General features: G+C 39.2%; 1 protein-coding gene and 1 pseudogene across 1 annotated transcript in view; both read right to left on the reverse strand.

Annotated features, from left to right (window-relative positions):
• Window positions 1-21,492, reverse strand: part of Gpr158 (G protein-coupled receptor 158) — a 406,464-nt gene that overhangs the window by 142,221 nt on the left and 242,751 nt on the right. The window lies entirely within an intron of this gene.
• On the reverse strand, window positions 2,276-2,404 carry LOC115030489 (small nucleolar RNA SNORA48; annotated as a pseudogene).

The raw sequence follows: 21,492 nt of genomic DNA on the forward strand, positions 1-21,492 counted from the left end.
AGACATAAGCCACCAGTACCCGAAGCCATTTTAGGGACACCTGCTGGATCACTGTAGATGGTTAAACAAAGTCTCAATGTGAGCTATATAAAGCCCTGTAATCTCAATGATGTAATATAATCCCTATAACACAGTTTAATTATGTAAACAATATGAATCATATTCATATGAAATGTTCCTCACCTTAAGTATTATTTATCCTAAAGTCAAAATCCAAAAGACTAAGTTGTTTTCAAGTAGACTTACTAATATTTAGTTTCTAAGCATGAAGGTATTTATCAACCTTACAACATTTTCTTAAAATATTTTTTTTTATTTCCTGTGAGTGTCATATCATGTACCCCAGTCCCAGCCAGCTCCCCTTCCCCTCATCTCCACCCTTTACCCTTGCAAACTCTCCTCCCAAATAAAAAACACACAAACAAACAAACAAACAAACAAACAAACAAAACATAGACATCTCATCTTGGAAGCTGTGGTATGTCACAGTGTGTCCTCCAGTATATCTGTCTGTCTACACATCTTCGCTTGCAGATATTCATTGCAGTGCGTGAGGCATTGGTCTGGTTCAAGATCTCTGGCTTCTGTGACACCATTAATCCTCATTGGGATTGCTCAAAGTTATCCTGTTGTAGCCCTGAATCATGGAGATCCTGCAGCTTCGGAACAGCAGGACTGGCACAACCTTTCATAGATTATATAGATATTGGGGGAGGCCAATTCAGAGCCTTGGATCTGGGTCTGGGTGATAGCACAGATGGTCAGCCCACAGGCTTTCCCTTATCTGCACCACTAGGACAGCTCTCCAGCCCTGTTTTGTTAAGGCCACCCAATCTCACCATCAGCAGGAGGCAGGGTCAGTTCTCCTATTCTCATGACCTCGAGGCTAGCTCATAGTCTCACCTGCATGAGCCAGCTCCACTGTACTTCCCAGTCAAGGTACTGGGCCCACCTTCCCAAGTGCTGCAGCCTGTGAGGAACTGGACTAGCTCTCCTGATCTCACACCCCCATGACTGGCTCATCCATGCCTTCACCATCAGGGCTATTGTATTGCCCAGGTGAGGTGCAGGGCTCACTCCTCTGAGGGCTACAGCCAACGATGTAACAGGTCTAGCGCTCCTGCTCTCATACTCTCAAAGCTATATTTCCTGACTAGTGTAGGTGTCAAGGGGGATGGGGCAAGGTATCCACCCCCTGTGCCCAAGCTACCTCATGGCAGCCAAGTGGCAGGCCCAGCTTTCCCTCACTCTCATCCTCAGGACTGGCTCATCTTCACGCCTATCATCAAGACTGGCTCCAATGTGCTATCCAGAGCCCGCTCTACTAACAGCTGCAGCTGGTGAGGGGCAGGCAGGACTAGCTTTCTTAGGCTCATAATCCTATGGGCAGCCTTGCCAACAGCCAGAAGTGGCAAGGAGCAAGGGTTGGGACATCACCTCTATGGCCATGCTACCCCATGGCAGACAAATGGCAGGGTCTGCTCTCCCACATTTATGCCCTGGCACAGCTCATCTACACCACTGCCATTAGAGACAGCTCTACTGTATTTTCTGGGGAAGGTGTAGGGTCTGCTCTCCCTTATTTTCATCCTCAGGGTTGGCTCACTCCTACCACAAGGATCAACTCTGATGTGTGATCCAGGCAAAGTTCAGGGTCCACTCTCCCAAGTGCTGCAGTTAGTGCATGGCAGAATTAGCTTGCCTGAGTTGTGCCAGTGATAAAAATGGGATTAACTCTCCAGAGCGCAATATTCAGTGAGGAGCAGGACGAATTATGGGTAGCCCTTGGAGATCCAGGTAGTATCCAGTGGCTGCCCCAACCAGGAAAATCCCCGTGTTTTCTAAGGGTAATATGAGCCATGAATATTGACACTGATCCATGCTGCTGCATAGCCATGGACTCAGCAGCATCTCGGGCTGGGACCTCACCATGGCCCCAAGTGACAGGGCTGGCCATTCACAACAGGTTACTCCTTTCCAACCTTGAGTCTCCAGTTCCATCTCTCTTCATAATGCTCTAGCCGCTCCACTTCTGTTTCTCTTCCAACTGACCACGATATACTCCCACACTGTGAGGGCTCCAGCTACAGGCTGGCCATGCAGCTGGCAGGCTCCTGGGTGATATCCTCCAGCTTTACTGCTTGGCAAGCAGTGTGTCAGAAAGTAGGTGTTGTGCACTCACTGGAGGGCAGGTCTGTAGGTAGTAGGGTGGTCCACAGGTTTCTGTCTGTCTTTCTCCTACTCTGTACTGCATGGACTTGATTTTATTTGATTTGTATGAGTCCTAGGCATAAAACAGATTTGGCTACAAATCCAAGCATCAAGCTAGGATGAACAAAGAAATGCCATCTGCTCTGTCCCTAAGAACAACACCACTAACACGGTGCCTCTTTGCCCATTGACAGGGGGCATGACTTTTTAATATAAAATCTGCAAAGTAGCGAATTCCTAAAACAAAAGAGGATTGAGGCAAGAAATAAAATACTAAAGCAATCTTAACTTATAACAATAAATTTGGCTTCAATGAGCTAAAGTTTCAAGACGGTCTCTCTGGAATTCCTGTTTTAATGAAATTTAATATAAAACATGCATACACATTACCAACATACAGATGTTTTACTTATCAGGAAAGTTAAGTAAAGCAAGAAAATTCTGCAACAATCAAAACATGCTAGGAATCCAAACTATGACAGAACATTGTACTCTTTTGAAAATGATCTGATAACTGGAGAGTCAGGAAAAGAAAATTCTAATTCCCCTCCTGAAATCTTGCAATGTGTATTAACCACACAGAACTGTGTTATGTGATCCTTCAAAGGAACTCACAACTAAGGGTTTCAAAATGCTGTACAGTAGCAATCATTTGAGTGGCTTTTCCCATTGTCTTTTTCTGTGGTGCTGAGGATGGAGCCCAAACCTTACACTTGCTAGGCAATCCTTGTACCTCCAGTACATCTTCTGCATCTCTGTGGATTTTAGACATGGATTATTGTTTTACCTAGTAGATGTTTTGATTAAAAGAAAATTTCTATCAGCAATATTTGAGAGTGGGCTGGCAAAATTTCTAAGATGGAAAATTACATTTGCAAAGCATATCTACTTATGGGTGTTTTTATAGCTTATCTTCCATTTTTTACTAAGACTCAGACTCCAAACCATTATGCAAAATTTCTTATGAAATAATCTATGCAATGTTGACAAGGGAACAGAGAACAGAGCTGGGGAGAACAACATAAAATAAATAAATAAACACAAAATAAATAACAGGCTTTGCAGTTACTTTTGCCTTACTGTAAATTCTTAAATAGCTATTGCAGTAAGCAACAGTGAATTTCAATGGCCTTGCCCATAAAAATGAGTATTTTTAATACCTTATTAAACCCAGTAAGTTATTAAACATGGGGTAGATAAAATGGCTACCATTGAAATTGATGCACATAACTGTATATCTAGTTTTTAAGGCATAAAGCAGCCCCTGGATGATGAATTTGAAAACTCTGGGTATGTTTTGAGAGCAAAAAAAATTCTTTTATGTTCAGAATTGAAAAGACTATGGAAGAGACAGAAGAGATAGCACAGTTGTTAAGAGCACATAATGTTCTTGCAGGGGACCTGAGCTTGATTCCCAGCAACCATGTCAAGCAACTCACAACCATGTGTAATTCTACCTCCAAGAGACTTGTCACCCTTTTCTAGACTCCAAGGGCATCTGCACTCATGTGCACAGACATATAGATCATTTTAAAACAATACACAAACTAGAATAAAAAAGTTAAGTTCAAAATTATACCAGAAGTTCCAAGAGCCCAGCAATATGGGACCCAAAATTTCTTTGCTTGATGTGTGATGATGCCATGGTGTCGTGGTTTCTTCCCTTCTCAGTGTCTTCTGATTATTTCTGGAGCAGTGCACTATGTCTGCCTTTCAGCCATTACAACAATACAAGAGTAGCAGTCATGTGTGTTTGTGTATATTCTCACAACTATTTTCTTCCTTTATACTTTACATCAGAGATGTATGTACCTCTTTACTTAACCTTCATCCTGGCTAAACAGGGAAGCCTAGAATTCCAGCTTGTACATTGGAACTCTGAAAAGTGGCTCCATCTTAAAATGGGAGACATAGTCTAAATATGCATGTTTTCTTTTCAAAATATCTGTCTTGTCTGGCCTTAGTGGGAGAGGATGCTCCTAGCCCTGAAGAGATTTGATGTGCCAGGGTGGGGGGATACAAAGGAGACAGAGAGGGGAGAGGGGAAACAGACTGTGGAGGGGGACCATGTAGAAGGGATATGATCATGATGTAACATGAATAAATAATGGGAAAAATATCCTATCTGCCTTCCAACTCAAACAGAATGAGCCAAACACAGTGAGTGGTTCCTCAGGTCAAAGAAGCATGACCTAAAATCTTCTACCACCTTCCCCATTGCCTTGCTGGCACTAAAACTTTTAACTGGACAAAATCCTTGCTTTATACTTAGTACCAAGGATTCACATACAATTATTATGAGCCATCCGCTGATCAAGTGTATAGGATGTGAGAGAAGAGGTGCTTGGGGCTGGGAGAGGACACATGGTGAACGATGATGGAGATAATCAGCAAAGTGACAGAGGACAAGGAAAACGTTCACCTCCTGAGCAGTTTTTCTTGAGACAGAGTTGTGCGATAGGACTAATTTTAGCTAGACTTGTGAAATAGGAAATGCAGAGGAGGGAGTACTTTCTTGAAAGATAGTCAGCACTATATGCTATGATGCTATTTATGTAAAACAACTAGACAGCATACATGTGTACTTACATAAATAACGGTTCAGATTCGTAGGCATGTCCAACCAGTGGTTCACAGGCTGTGAATAGCCCAGGAAAGCTCTGAATGCAGCCCATAACACTGTACATAACAATGCCACATCACCCTTGGTCCACAGGTTTCATCCTAGCCTGGCAGCAAATATCTTTTCTGAAGTAGAGATTATATTTGGACATCAGAGAACTAACCTAGAAATCTTTCTTTTCACTAAGGAGATACAGTCAGAGACTTCTGAATCATAAGCCTTTTTAGTAATTAACTGAAGAAAATCTAAAGTCTATTATCTCAGGTCTTATAAAGTTCTATGATTATGAGTTATAATTTGCAAAAGTCTAAATAGAATCTTTCTTATAACTAATATTAATAAATACAATTGCTAAACTTTGTAATGGAGACTACATATTAGCCTTCTTCCATTATTATCATGGACTCCTTTCCCACTTCCCAAACTCCCAAAGAAAAATTATGAAGATTAAATGACAAATTCAAACCTGTAGATCAAAGAAAAGACTAATGATATTCTACTAATTTTATCAAGTTGTGTCCTAGCCAGCCTCTAACTCCCATTACCCTAGCATGCAAAGCACAGAGACACATGAGCCAGTGCATGCTTGCAGCTTCCAGGGGCAGATTTGCACTTATACAGCACCCTCCAAGGAAGCCCAAACCATTTGCGTAATAAAAGAACAGGAAGCCTGAAGGCTGTGTTTTTTAAAATAATGTAAAAGACTTGTTATTATTTCCCTGGCTCCACAGGACTCACTCTATTTCATTTCATATTTTAAACAGTATTAGCCTCTGGGGAAATAACACACATCTTGCTAACACAATGTAGCTATTTTTGATCATTGCCAATGTCTTTAACCTTGCAATATTTAAACTTTCCTTATATTACAAAAGGGATCTCTGAGAAAGAAAACATTTTAAATAGCTCAATTTCATGATCTATGAGTAAACTCTGAGACAGTAATAGAATTATATTTTCCAAAGGATGAACAGCATAGGACTCGGAGAGAAACTAGTAGCCCCCAAATCTCTCATTTACAAAATGACTTAGATACAGAACAGACTCATGGGTTGACCTTTTTTGCTAACTCTTCTGTTTCTATGGTCACAGATGAGACACTTCCTTCTAATGACACTTGATGAGCATTTGACACAACGGTGTCAATAGATTTCCAATAGGATGGAAACAGGAGGATGTGAAAGGCAGTACTAGAGAACGGCAATTTGGAGGAATTTATTGTTCAATAATTTTAATTTTTTATAAATGGGTGAAAATAGACTGTCCTTTTTGAGAGACCTCATGAAGATATAAGAATATCTGCAATGAAATGCTGAAAACTCAACCAATGCAGAGGTATTTGCAATAAATTTAACCTATTAAAATCAACTTTCCCTTTTCAGAAAGAAAAATCACCAATAAAAAGGGTATAACACAGAATGAGGGCTAAGAAAGTTACTCCCAAAGTAAAACATGAATAATTCAGAGAAATCTAAGTATTGTGGACAACTGTCATATCTAACTGGTTTGGAATGATAATATTGGTTGTATATTGGCTTTGTGACACTAAGTCAGATGTTTAATTTCTGAGGTCAACTCTTATTTGTCATATGGCATGATCACTTCTGGTTAAATTTAAACTTACTTTTGAAAAGTTTATCTGAAAGTGCACATAGTTTAATAACTTTAAAAAGTTTAAAAACTTTAAAAAGAGAACACTAAATAAAGAGTAAAAAATAAATGATCTCCTCAAGAGAAAAGGGGCGAGGGGAAGGAGGAAGGGCTGTGTGGAGGGGGACTGAGAAGGGAGGGGCGCTGTTTGGGATGTAAATTGAATAAATAAATTATTGGAAAAATAAATTATTTTCATACTTGTGAAACTAGAAATTGTGGACCCCACATTATTAATCATGATTTACCACATATTTCTGGGCAGAAACTTTCTTTTACAAGCATTATTATTTTTTAGAGTTAACTAATGAGATGTTTAACAATTCGCTTTGCTGTGCTTCAAATCAAATCAACATTTCAAGTGTGCCCCAACCACATCTGTTTGTTACAGAGAAGCAGAACTCAGACGCAGAAGAGTAAGCAACCTGACTGATCTTCAAGTCACTCCACCTCCATGCTTCTGGCAAAGCAATTCACTAGTCTCTGATAAACCCTTGTCAGGCTTCTGATGGCTATACTCTTTCTTGCTAGGATATTGTCTGAATGTGTTTCTCAACTAAGGACTATGTCCTGTATATATTCATCGGCATGCCATTAGCTACAACTCTGGTTTATTTATAATCTTCCATCTCCTCCTATCCTTTTTTTGGAACTACTAAACAAAACAACACATGTTTTACAAAATTGAGATAAATTCTCCACATGCCCAGAAAGCATGCAGGAATGAATCTAAAGGCTGAACAGAAGGCCATCTTTCTTCAGATAGCTTCTTGTGCATCCTTAAGAAAGAAGACACAGAATCCCCAAAATGCATTCACTGTGAGTTCAATTTTAAATGTTTCATTAAGAGCCACTGAGATGAATGGATGCTTTTTTTTTTAATAAAAAGTAGATTATTAAAACAACAAATACTTCCTTTTGAAAAAATATTCCCTTCTGAATGAGATTACTTAGTTTCTTTGGGTCTGTGGGTTGAAGTATGGTTATTCTACACCTTATGTCTAATATCCACATGTGAGTACATATCACGCACGTCTTTCTGGGTCTGGGTTACCTCACTGAGGATGATCTTTTCTAGCTCCATCCATTTGCCTGAAAATTTAATAATATCTTTGTTTTTAATAGCTGAATAGTATTTCATTGTGTAGATGAAATACCACATTTTGCCTGTGGGTCTCTGCATCTTTTCTTTATACATTCTTCAGTTGAGAGACACCTAGGTTGTTTCCAGTTTTTGGCTATTATGAACAAAGCTGCTATGAACATATGAACATAACACAAGTGTCCTTGTGTTATGGTGGGAGATCTTTTGGGTATATGACTAGAAGTCGTATAGCTGGGTGTTGAGGTAGAACTATCACCAATTTTCTGAGAAACTGCCAATGTGATTTCCAAAGTTGTACAAGGTTGTACTCCCACCAGCAATGGAGAAGTGTTTCCCTTGCTCCATATATTCGCCAGTATGTGCAGTCACTTGAGTTTGGGATCTTAACCATTCTTACAGCAGTAAGATGGATGCTTGAGTCTCACTCAGAAAATAAAATATTGGAGGTGAATGTAAAGAGGGAACTGGTTTGAAGAGTCGGTAAGGAGAGATACTAGGATAGAGATCAGGTGTGGGTAGGGTACAGTAGACAGCTGGGAGAAAGAACAGAAATCGATAGGGGGCATCTCTAGAACAAGCCAAAGATCTGGGGCAGAAGAGTCCCCCAGGAGTCCGTGGTGGTATCCTAGCAGCTGGGGTTATGGAGACTGAAGTGGACACCTTCTGTAGCCAGGCAGAACTTCCAGAAAATAGAGGGGGACACCTATTCACCAACAAAACCTGCAACCCAAAATTTGTCCTGCCTACAAGACGCTCAGGGATAAAGATGGAGCAGAGATTGAGGAAATGGCCAACTAATTACTGGCTTGACTTGAGACCCATCCTGTGGAAGAGAGCCAATCCCTGACACTATTAATGACTTGCTGTTGTGCTTGCTGACAGGAGCCTAGCATAACAGTCTCATCCAGCAGCTTCATCCAACTGTTGATGGAAACAGATGCAGAGACCCACAGGCAAAAACACTAGGCAGAGATCCAGGAATCTTGTGGAAGAGTGGGGAATTGGATTAATGGAGGCAGAGGGGTTAAGGACACCACAGAAAGACCTAAAAAGCCAACTAAACCTGAGCCCTTGGGGGCTCACAGGTACTGAATCACCAACAAAAGAGCATTGCAGGGGGTGGACCTAGGCTCCCTACAATTTGTAGGAGATGTGCAGCTTGTTCTTCATGTGGGTCCCCTAATAATTGGAGCCCTGGCTGTCTCTGACACTATTACCCACCTTTGGATGCCCTTTCCCTAGCTGGTCTGCCTTGTCAGGCCTCAGTGAGAGAAGATGCCCTTAGTCCTGCTGCAACTTGATGGATGTGTCAGGGTGACTTGGTACCCATGGCAGATTTCACCTTCTTTGAGGACAAGGGGAGGGGAGGAGGAGCTCGTGAGAGGGTAACTGGGAAGAGAGAAGAGAGGGAGGGATGCAGTTGGGATATAAAGTTTATAAATTAATTAATGAAGAAAATAGTCCAGTAAAACAGAATTAAATATGAAGATTATTAAATCCAAAAAGTGGGATTAAGGCACTAACCAGTTTTTTTACACTCCATATTTTATTCCCCCCAACCCTGTCTACCCTCCAACTGTTCCACATCCCACACCTCCTGCCTAACCCCCTGTCTCCACATGGATGTTCCCACCCCCACCCCACCCAACCTCTTAAACTCCCTGGGTCCTCCAGTCTCTTGAGGGTTAGGTACATCATTGCTGAATGAACAAAGACCCAGCAGTCCTCTACTATATGTGTGTTGGGGGCCTCATATCAGCTGGTGTATGCTGCCTGTTTGGTGGCCCAGTGTTTGAGAGATCTCGTGCGTCCAGATTGAGACTGCTGGTCCTCCTACAGGATTGCCCTTCTCCTCAGCTTCTTTCAGCTTTCCCTAATTCAACAACAGGGGTTAGCTACTCTGTCCATTGGTTGGGTGCAAGTATAAGCATCTAATTCTTTCAGCTGTGTTTTGAGTCTTTCAGAGGGGAGTCTTGATAGGCCCCTTTTTGTGAGCACTCCATAGCCTCAGTAATACTGTCAGGCCTTGGGACCTCCCCTTGAGCTGCATCCCACTTTGGGCTTGTCTCCCGACCTTCTTTTCCTCAGGCTCTTCTCCATTTCCATCCCTGTAATTCTTTCAAACCTGAACAATTATGGGTCAGAGTTGTGACTGTGGGATGCCCCCCCTCCCTCATTTGATGCCCTTTCTTCCTGCTGGAGGTGAGTTCTGTAATTTCCTTCTCCCTATTGTTGGGCATTTCATATAAGGTCCCTCCCTTTGAGTCCTGAGAGTCTCTCACCTCCCAGGTCTCTGGTGCATTCTGGAGGGTCCCCCAAACTTCCTATCTCCTGAGGTTTCCTGTTTCCATTCTTTCTGCTGGCCCTCAGGGTCTCTCACCCAATACCAGATCAGGTTCCCCTCTCAGTGCCCCCCCCTCCAGCTCCTCACACCCTGCCACTTTCCCTCCCAGCTCCCTCCCTCCTTCCCCACTTGTGATTGCTTTCTTCCCTCTTCCAGCTGGGATTGTGGCATCCTCACTTGGGCACTTCAGCTTGTTGACCTTTTTGAGTTCTGTGGACTGTATCTTGGGTATTCTGTAATTTTTTTCTAACATCCACTTATTAGTGAGTTCATACTATGCATGTCCTTTTGGGTCTGAGTTACCTCACTCAGGATGATATTTTCTAGTTCCATCCATTTGCCTGCAAAACTCAGGATGTCATCATTCTTAACAGCTAAGTATTATTCCATTTTGTAAATGAACCACATTTTCTGTATCCATTCTTCTGTTGTGGGTTGTTTCCAGCTTCTGGTTAACACAAACAAGGCCACTATGAGCATAGTGGAACATGTGCCCCTTTGGCATGGTGGGGTATCTTTTGGGTATATTCCCAAGAGTGGTATAGCTGGATCTTCTGATAGATCTATTTCCAATTTTCTGAGGAAACTCCAGATTGATTTCCAGAGTGGTTGTACAAGTTTTCAATCCCACCAGCAATGGAGGAGTGCTCCTCTTTCTCCACATCCTCTCCAACATGTGTTGTCATCTGTAGTTCTGATCTTAGTCATTCTGATTGGTATAAGGTGAAATCTCAGGGTCATTTTGATTTGCATTTCTCTGATTACTAAGGACTTTGAACATCCCCAGCCATTCAAGATTTCTCAATTGTGAAATCTCAGTTTAGTTCCATACCCCATTTTTTGATCGGGTTGTTTGGTGTTTTTTTTTTTTTTTTTTTTTTTGATGATTAGCTTCTTCAGTTCTTTATATATTTTGGATATTAGCCCTCTATCAGATGTGGGCTTTATGAAGATATTTTTCCCCCAATTTGTAGGTTGCCGATTTGTCTTATTGACTATGTCCTTTGTCTTACAGAAGCTTTCCAGTTTCATGAGGTCCCATTTATCAATTGTTGATCTTAGAGCATGAGTCATTGGAATTCTGTTTAGGAAACTTTCCCCATGCCAATGAGTTCAAGGCTCTTTCCCACTTTCTCTTCAATTAGATTCAGTGTATCTGGTTTTATGTTGAGGTTCTTGATCTACTTGGACTTGAGCTTTGTGCAAAGTGATAAATATGGGTCTATTTTCATTTTTCTACATGGAGACAGCCAGTTCGACCAGCACCATTTATTGAAGATGCTTTCTTTTTTCCATTGTATATTTTTGGCTTCTTTGTCAAATATCAAGTGTCCATAGTGTGTGGTTTTACTTCTGGGTCTTCAATTCTATTCCATTGATCAACTTGTCTGTCTCTGTATCAGTACCATGCAGTTTTTATTACCATTGCTCCGTAGTAAAGTTTGAGGTTAGGAATGGTGATTCCCCTAGCTGTTCTTTTATTGTTTTCTCTATTCTGGGTTTTTTGCCTTTCCAGATGAATTTGAGAAGTGTTCTTTCCATGTCTTTGAAGAATTGTGTTGGGATTTTAATGGTGATTGCATTGAATCTAAAGATTGCTTTTGGTAGGATGGTCATTTTTACTGTTAATTCTGCCGATCCATGAGTATGGGAGATCTCTCCATTTTCTGAGTTCTTCTTTGATTCCTTTCTTGAGAGACTTGAAGTTATTGTCATACAGGTCTTTCACTTGTTTGGTTAGAGTTACCCCAAGATATTTTATATTATTTGTGGCTATTGTGAAGGGAGTTGTTTCCCTAATTTCTTTCTCAGCCTGTTTATCATTTGTATAAAGGAAGGCTACTGATTTATTTGAGTTAATTTTATATACAGCCACTTTGCTGAAGTTGCTTATCAGCTGGAGAATTTCTCTGGTAGAATTTTGGGGGTTCCTTATGTATACTAACATATCATCTGCAAATAGTGATACCTTTATTTCTTCTTTGCCAATTTATATCCCTTTGCTCTCTTTTTGTTGTCTTATTGTTCTCACTAGACATAAACTAGTTTTGGAAAATATTTTTCAGCTCTATTGAGATAAAATCTGATATCACTCAGTTGATAGCCATTTTTTAAAAACATAAGTGTACTTTATATTAGAAAATTCAAGAGATTTCACACATTATTGCTCATTTTCACTTGAACAGCAAGCAACAAAAGATCTAAGTAACAAACATTGATTGCTAATTAATCTAGTCCCAGGGCCATACACATCAATCTTACTGATTTCTGTTTAATCTCACAGTGTTTTGGGTTTGAATTTGCTGTGTTCAGAAGTACAATCTTTAAGGTACTGTTTTCAAATGCTAATATGGGGCCGGGCGTGGTGGCGCACGCCTTTAATCCCAGCACTTGGGAGGCAGAGACAGGCGGATTTCTGAGTTCGAGGCCAGCCTGGTCTACAAAGTGAGTTCCAGGACAGCCAGGGCTACACAGAGAAACCCTGTCTCGAAAAACCAAAAAAAAAAAAAAAAAAAAAAATGCTAATGTGCACACATCATCAGCAATTTGTTGGATAGCAGTCATCAGCAGGACGTAAATTTGAGATTTGGGGTAGAACTCAGAACTGCTAAGTTTGTCTCACACACTATCCTCTGCAAGTTGTGTGCAGTGTCTGGGACAGGGATACAAGCATGATTTCCTTGACACTGCGAGGAATGCTTCATATTTTGTGTAACCCATGGAACACACTTTTTTATTCTGACAAGACATTTACAAATAAAACCATAAAATATGATGAGTATTTCAATGAGAAAACCAAAAATGGTTCAGTGAGATGTAGTAGATTATCTTTATCTACAAGAAGAACCAAGCACTTGAGAAAGTTAGGACCAGTCATTGTAATTTTGCAGCTGATTGGTGAGCCACAAAAGCGTGTGGTGATGTGTGTGAGGAGCCTACTGTACTTCACCTGCAAACACAATGAAGATGGGAATTCAACACTCATTTCTAAAAACAGTTTATATATTTCTGATGGTAGAAAGTTGGATTCTTACTTGCCTCACACTTCAGAGCATTAAGAATCAAATGAGCATTATAGAATTTGTTTGTCCCTCTAAATGAGAAAATAAAAACTTGAAGATATTTGCCAAGAGACAAAATGAAAAGTAGTATGGAATAATAATTTGGTAAATTATTAATTAACCATTTCTTATTTACATTTTCCATGTAAATTCTAACCTCTTCTTTCATTGTTCTATTTCCATCTTTGTGCTTTTCAGCAAACTAAATGTTTGTGATTAAATAATTATCTTGATATTTTATGATTTTGTATCTTACATCATGAATGTGACTCAGGAGAGATTTCAAATAATTAATTCATAAGGTTTAAGTAGATAATAAGTGCTAACCCTTACATATAAAACTCATAAAGGTCATATTAACTAATGGATGTTTTAATTGGTTTCTTTCTTCTCTGTGATGGATCATTTTCCCTATGATACACTGTTTAATCCACTAGGATCTGAGTATGAACTCAAAAGACACAAATGAAATCATGAGTATATCTAGAAATTTGATGATAGATTTGACAGTAGAGAATTACTGAATGAATGTTATGAAACAAACAAAAAAATGCATCCAAAAAATTTACCAATGTAATAGATTTTTAAGACCTACTATGATTAAATATCAATGAGGTTATCTGGTTTTCTAGAAGTTAGAAGCTATTTAAAGTCTGCCAAACTAATTACTTAGAATATGTATCTTCAGCCACAACTGCTTTCTGAATCTCTAAATTTATATTTTCATTCACCTTCCTAGAGGCACTTTATATTCAAGGAGCCAGAAACTAAATTTTACAGCCATGCTTATATTCAGATTCTCTTTCCTGATTAAGAACAATCAGCCATTTACCAATACTATATTCAAGCTATGTTTTAAACATACATTTTCTAGATTTTTAAATGACATGAACTTGTTTTATTAAAGAAATCCAATCATACACTTATTTGATTTTAGAACTCCTCTATTATTTTTCTGGCCAAATGTTTCACTAAATACACGATCAACTAAAAAACTGATAACACTGAATTGCTACATGCAAGCTGACTCACAGGTAGAAGACAATTTTTGTTTTTGTATATGACTTCCTTAGGTCTGTTCAGTAAGTTAAAGTGGAGGGGGGAGGAGAAGGAGGAGGAGGAGGAGGAGGAAGGAGAAGAAGAAGAAGAAGAAGAAGAAGAAGAAGAAGAAGAAGAAGAAGAAGAAGAAGAAGAAGAAGAAGAAGAAGAAGAAGAAGAAGAAGAAGAAGAGGCAAAAGAAGTAAGGTGGATAGAAGAAACAAGTGTCAAGTGTCCGTTTACATCTGATTTAACATAATACCACCTTTTGACTTTACAGTGATAAAAATGGGTGGATCTGCTGGAGAGATGAAGATAAAGCAGGACCCAGCAGAACAGCAGCTACAGCCTTGCTTCTCTTGCATGTGCTTCCCACTGAATTACTGTACTCTTCTTTCTCAACTTCACCACAGTCAACAGAAACACTCATCTTTTCTGACATTCCATCAAGGTCTGCCTCTTCAAGAGGGACATCTATATTAGAGAAGCTCTATTGCCCATCTAATCCCCCATGTTCAATTTCTGCCTGGCCTTAATCTTACATGTTTGTTGTAAAGAGATAAAATACATTATTACCTATAACTAAAGGGTAAGTGTTAGTAATAAATTACTGGTTATCCTTTCAGATAGAACTTGGAAGACAAAATAGATGATAGTAAAACACAGAAGTAAAGATCTTTGGTTTTTATTTTAATTAGTTTCCTTCCTTCCTTCCTTCCTTCCTTCCTTCCTTCCTTCCTTCCTTCCTTTCTATTTAGACTGTTCTGTTTGCTTTGTATTTTGAGACAGTCTCTCTATGCAGCCTAAACTGCTTCAAACTCCATATCATCCTAGATATCATCCTCTCTATTGCTAGAATTACAGATGTGAACATACCTATCATGAAGTTCTTTAACCTTTACAGAGTGAGATTAATAGAATGGGTCTTCTTGATCCAAATTTATTTTCCCTGATACTAGTCCTACATTAAAGTTAACCAATGTGTCTATATTTAATCAGAAAGTAGGATACTAACTTCTCTACTTTGTCCCAAAGGTATTTTTTTATCCTGAGATGGGTTTGTATCATGCATCTCAGTAGTAGAGCTCACAATCTTTTACATGGGTCACCCAAGCACTGGTAGTGCAGAGGCATACCATATTTTATTTTAACCTCATTTTTTTAAGAAAGAAATTTTTCTATTCCAAAAAGGATTTTTCCCTTTTCAGCTTTTACTGTGAATTTTATCATAAGTAATAAATTCATTACAGTTCAGAATATCAGACCAAAATAAAAAAATAACATTGTAAATATACTATATATATGTATGTATTATTATATGTTATATGTAATATATATTAACATTAACTTATACAAAAGGAATAAAAGAACAATTCCAATTCTGAAAACAAAAAGTTAAATATTTATAAGTAAGTAAGAAGAAAGTGGTGGTGAAAAGCTATACACTGAAAACCATAAAACATAGAATAAAGAAATTTAAGATCACATACATGAATTTGAATGCTCATAATTCAAAAAAATTAATACTATAGATCCACACCACTTGAAGCAATACACAGAATCAGTGCATTCTCTAACAAAATATAAAGGAATTTTTTTTTCACAGAATTTGAGAAGTCCTAAAATTTATATGGAATTGCAAAAGAATACTAACAGTAAAAAGCAACCACAAGCAAAAATAAAGAGTCAATGTCATCATAATATTTAATCCAAAAACACAGTAAAAAGCTCTCAGTCTAACCAGCATGTTCCAGGCAGATGAATGGACAATAAAACCATTGGAAGGGGTTGGAGAGCCTGGAATTGAATTCACATACTCAGGTCAACTGATTTTCAAAATGGTGTCAAAATGCACAATGAGAAAAGGATAGTTTCTTAAACAAAGTTACACCCTTATCTAACACAGCATGACTCCAACAGATTAAATATTTAATCAAGAAAAAGGTAATACATCCAGAAGGAAACAAAGTAGACTTTGTGACATTTGTCTGTGCAGGGCTTTGGGGACATGATGTCCAAAGCACAGGCAACAAATGCAAAACTAGACAAATGTGAGTGTCAAACCTGAAAACTTGTGCAGTGTGAAGGTGAAGCAGTCAATGGAATGAAAGATGACTAATCTGTAGCATTGGAAAAAATGTCAGAAAGCCATGCCTCATAATACAGTAACAAAATTTAAGATGATTAGAAATTGCAAAAGATTTGAATGTATACTTTTCAAAGTAAGATAAACAGCCAGTGATATTTGAAAATGTCCTAAACATCAGGCAATCATTAGAAAAACATATAAAAAGCATAAAAAATATAGAAGAAACCAGTATATGATGTCATCTCATATCAATTAGAATGGTAGCTGCTAACAAGAGAAGAATTAACAAGAAGTTGTGAAGAGAAGTGAGTCCCTGTGAGACCTTGCACAATGTCAGTGGGTGTGCTCATTACTGAAACCATGACAGAAAACAATGCAGGGGCTCCACCAAAAAAATTAAAAAGAAAATTATTATTTGGTCCAGAAACTCCACTTCTGAGTATATCCAAAGAATATGAAGCTGTTATGTTTTGATGACATGATAGCCAAGATTCAGAATTAACTGGATATCTACCAATAGACAAAGAGATATGGACAGAACAGCTTGTGTGACTGCTAGTGGGCAGAGAGTAGAGGAGATGCAGGGATGCTGGTCAGACTGACAGTTGAGATGAGCAGGTTTCTAGTAATCTGATGTGCAGCAGGAGTTATGCTAGATGTAGATTTGTGTGATCGTGATCCATACTGAATAGTATTTGCCAACTCACTGCTTCATGTGTCTTGAATATGCATAACTGCTCTTGATAATTAAATATCTTAAAATGCAAAAGTCACTGTTGGGCCACAGCAGGCCCCTAAGCCTTTGCTGGGAGCAGGCTAAATGAACTGGCATGCTTCAATGAGAAAGTTGTCTTTGAAAACAGGTTTTTGCTGTTGTGTGTGTGTCACATCATGCTAGCTAGTTGTCACCAGCAGGTCCAGAGCTTGTCCACTCTAAGCATACACTCCATTGCTGCAAATTTCTGTTGCTTTCCTTAAATTTTTAAGGCCACAAAGTATATAAATGCAGAAATTGTAGAAGTGAAAAGTTGACTTCAGAGAAAAGATGGGAAAAGTCAAAACCAATGTACAGAGAAATAAATCGGTCATTTCAGGTTCACTCACTCAAGAGATGTTCCCTGTGGAACATACATTCTCACTTCAACAAAATGTTAATGAGGATGGCAACACGGAACACATTCACATTGACAATGATGAAGACAGCAGGGCTCTTGCAGAAGCCATTACTCTAAGCTTTTCACATCTATTAACCCTCACAGAAATACTCACCCCTCCCAACAAGCATGAAAATCATGATATCCACCCTGTAAATTCAGAGGCTGAGGTTTAAAGAGGTTACAGGGTTTTATTTTTTGTAGAGAAATCAACAGAACTCATGTACAGGCTATACGGTTGTGTTGCTCATCTTTGCTCCCTGAACTTTCAAAATCCAATTTTGTAAAGCTGTCATTTAAAATAGCATCTGAGAACTGCCCCTAAAGGCACCTTTCCTGACCTCCCTGAAATGCAAAGGCATGGGAAATAAGAAACCACAGCCTTGCTGTGATCGCCCAATTCAAAGCTGAAACAGAAATGAAAGTGTGAAAAATGTGTTGATTTCCACAAGCAACTGGGAAATGTAAGTTAAAATAAGATAACAGTTGTCTCAGTGTCTGTAGGGAAATAGTTCCAAAGTCCACCACAGACACCAAAATCCACAATAGCCAAGTCTTTCATATAAAAGGATGAGACATTTTCATAAACTTGTGCACAACCTCCTACGTATATGAAATCATCTCGGTGCTACTCACAGCACCCAATACAAAACAATGTGAAGTGCCCATTTAGGTGGTATAGCTTAATGTAAAACATATTGAGTAGGTGGTACAGCTATTGCCTATGACTTGGAAACATTACCCCTAGTGGGAGTCTAATAACAAGAAATTTATACGAAACAAGATCATAAAACTTCTGGCTTTTGGTCATGCTGTTCATCACAGGCTCAGGAAACTCAGAAAGTCAAAATACCCACCAAGACTCTTCTTGAGGCTAAACAAGCAGTAAGTAGTTTCTGGGAGGAGAGTCTCTTTTGTGAAGCTGCCGGAAAACTGAGCAGAGAGCTTCTGGTCTGTGGCTTTCCTGAGCTCTCACTCATGCTGGGTTGTATTCTGGCTAGCTTTCATTGCCAACTTTCCACAAGCCCAGAGTCATCTGGCAAAGGCGACCCTCAGCTGAGAAATTATCTCAGTCAGATTGTCCTATATTCACATCTATAAGAGATTTCCTTATCTGATGACTGATTTAAGAGGGCCTGCCCCACTATGGGTGGCACTATCCCTAGGCAGGTGGGCCTGAGCTAAATAAAAAAGCTATTTACATAGTGATCCAGGGAGCAAACCAGTAGAGAACACTCATCCATGGTCTCTGCTTCAAGTTCCTGCCCTGCTGTAGTCTCTGCTCTGTCATGTCTCAACAGTGGACTATAACTTGTAAAATATAATAAACTCTTTCCTTCCCCAGTGGCTTTTGGTCCTAGTATTCATCACAGGAAGACAAAGCAAGCCAGATCAGGCTCGGTTTTTAGTGATACATCTGCCTCTGAGCTACCTATATTTCAGAGTGGTGGTTTGAATGGGAATTTTCCCCATAAGCATAGATATTTGAACAAGTGGTCCCCATTTGGAAGTCTGTTTTTGAACTTTAGGAGGTGTGACCTTCTTAAGAGAGGGTGTCACTGGGGCAGTCTTGGAGAGTTTAAATCCTCATGCTACTGTATCCAGGTCAGTCTCTGTGCTGTGTTTGCAATTAAAGATGTGATCTCCACATCCTCACCAGCATCTGATGTCCCCTGAGATTTTGATCTTAGCCATTCTGACTGGTGTGAGGTGGAATCTCAGGGTTGTTTTGATTTGCATTTCCCTGATGGCTAAAGATGTTGAACATTTCTTTAGGTGCTTCTCAGCCATTTGGTATTCCTTACTTGAGAATTCTTTGCTTAGCTCTGTACCCCATTTTTAATAGGGTTATTTGGTTCTTTGGAGTCTAACTTCTTGAGTTCTTTGAATATATTGGATATTAGCCCTCTATCAGATGTATGGTCTGTACTCACTGATAAGTGCATATTAGCCCAGATCGGAATACCCAAGATACAATTCACAAACCATATGAAACTCAAGAAGAAGGAAGACCAAAGTGTGGATACTTTGGTCCTTCTTAGAAGGGGGAACAAAATACTCGTGGAAGGAATTACACAGACAAAGAGTGGAGCAGAGACTGAGGGAATGACTATCCAGAGACTGCCCTACCTGGAGATCCATCCCATATACAATCACCAAACCCAGACACGATGGTGGATGCCAACATGTGCTTACTGACAGAAATCTGTTATAGCTGTCTCCGGAGAGGCTCCATCAGTACCTGACAAATACAGAGGTGGATCCTCGAAGATCCTTGGACTGAGCACAGGGTTCCCAATGAAGGAGCTAGAGAAAGGACCCAAGGAGCTGAAGGGGTTAGCAGCCCCATAGGAGGAACAACAATATAAACTTAACAGTACCCCCAGAGCTCCAGGGACTAAATCACCAAGCAAAGAAAACACATGGTGGGATTCATGGCTCCAGCTGCATATGTAGCAGAAGATGGCCTAGTCAGTCATCAATGGGAGGAGAGGTCCTTGGTCTTGTGAAGGCTCTATGCCCCAGTGTAGGGGAATGCCAGAACCAGGAAGCAGGTGTGGATGGGTTGGTGGTGGGGGAGGGGGTTAGGGGGGAGGGGATTAGGGATTTCCAGAAAGGAAACCAGGAAAGGGGACAACATTTGAAATGTAAATAAAGTAAATATCTAATTTAAAAAAAAAAAGATGTGACCTCTCAGCTCCCCTCTCCTTCCACCATGCTTGGGGCCTGCTGACATGACTCCCTACCACCAGATGCAATCTTATCCCTCTAGACCCTAAGCCAAAATGAACTCTTTCTCTAAGGTTGCTTCTGGTCGTGGTGTTGTATCACAGCATTAGAAAGGTTATCAAACATGCAGTAAGGATGTACCTCTAAGTAAGCCCTGCTAACACATTGGTTCAACAAACTCCCTTAGGTTAAGGCATTTATTTGGTCTGTTTTAGTGCTCTGACAGGAATCAATATTTGGTCATGTCTCCCCAGGAAAAAAAAAATTCACAACAAATTATATAATTGATAACAAGAATAATTGTATGCATTCAATATAGATAAAATATTTTACAGTATTTTATACACACACACACACACACACACACACGCATGCACGCACGCATGCACACAAGTATGAAGCTATGAAGGAAAAATACACATAAGAAAAGCCAGCTGTATTTTCCTTTCAATCCAAAAGACTGAAAAAAAAATGATAAAATCATCACCTGGATGAAAACTAGGAAATGGAAATTTCACTCTGATTATTTAAAAGCTATTGAAAATTTAATTTAAGGCTAATTCTTAACTGTAAAATGTAGTCCAACTGTATAAAATCTAACTGTGTCTGTTTCTCCTAGCACATTACTATTCAGAAACAGTGTGTAAAATTTATGGTTAAATTCTAAACGTGTCCTGTGTAGCAGGGTGTATATAGTTTAATTTTACTAGGCAGTAACTTGAATTCAATTCTGATGTGATCTTTCTTCCAATATACTTTAACTTTTTACAGTTCAGAAGGGATTTTGCAATCTTTGGGTTTGTAAGTTATTCTGCTCAAATTCTGCCCTTTAAGCTTAAAGGGTACCATGAAAACAAGTAGAACAATAAAACCCTATGACCACCATGAAAGCCAGCAGCAGGGTCCCTGGATTTGTCTCCCTGTCTCATCTGTTGATTTAAAACATCTATTGATTTAAAACATTGATGAGTTGTTTCATGGCTATTGGAGGAAAAATAAACATTGTCTTTGTTGGCTGTTAAATATTCCAATCCATTTACATCATAATCTATTCCTATTACCTAGTGTCCACATCAACTGTTTCTGTCAGACACATTTTTATAGTAAAGCCAACATAGCTAGCAAATAGGTTTGAATTGATTTAAGCATGTCACCCACAAAATAAATAAGTAAAATACTTTTAGTATAACTAGTTAAAATAGGAAAATATTACACATCTAGTCATTAACATGAATGAACTCTATGTCAGATAAAATATAAGAAGTTCTGAAATAGATATATATTGGAGGCCATGGTATGATATCAAGGGAATATAAAAATGGTATTAAGATAGAATGGTTTCATTAATGCTAAATCAGTTCAGGACCCATCTAACTTATATTTAAAGCTTCCTATTTTTCAGTCACTACTTTTGGAAGGCAATAACTCTCTTACAATTTGCCTGCAGTCTGAAATCACACATTGTGGGGACTGTTCTCAAACTCAC

The sequence above is a fragment of the Mus caroli genome, unplaced genomic scaffold (genome assembly GCF_978045245.1).
Source record: "Mus caroli unplaced genomic scaffold, Mus_caroli_1 scaffold_2, whole genome shotgun sequence".
Taxonomy (NCBI): Eukaryota; Metazoa; Chordata; class Mammalia; order Rodentia; family Muridae; genus Mus; species Mus caroli.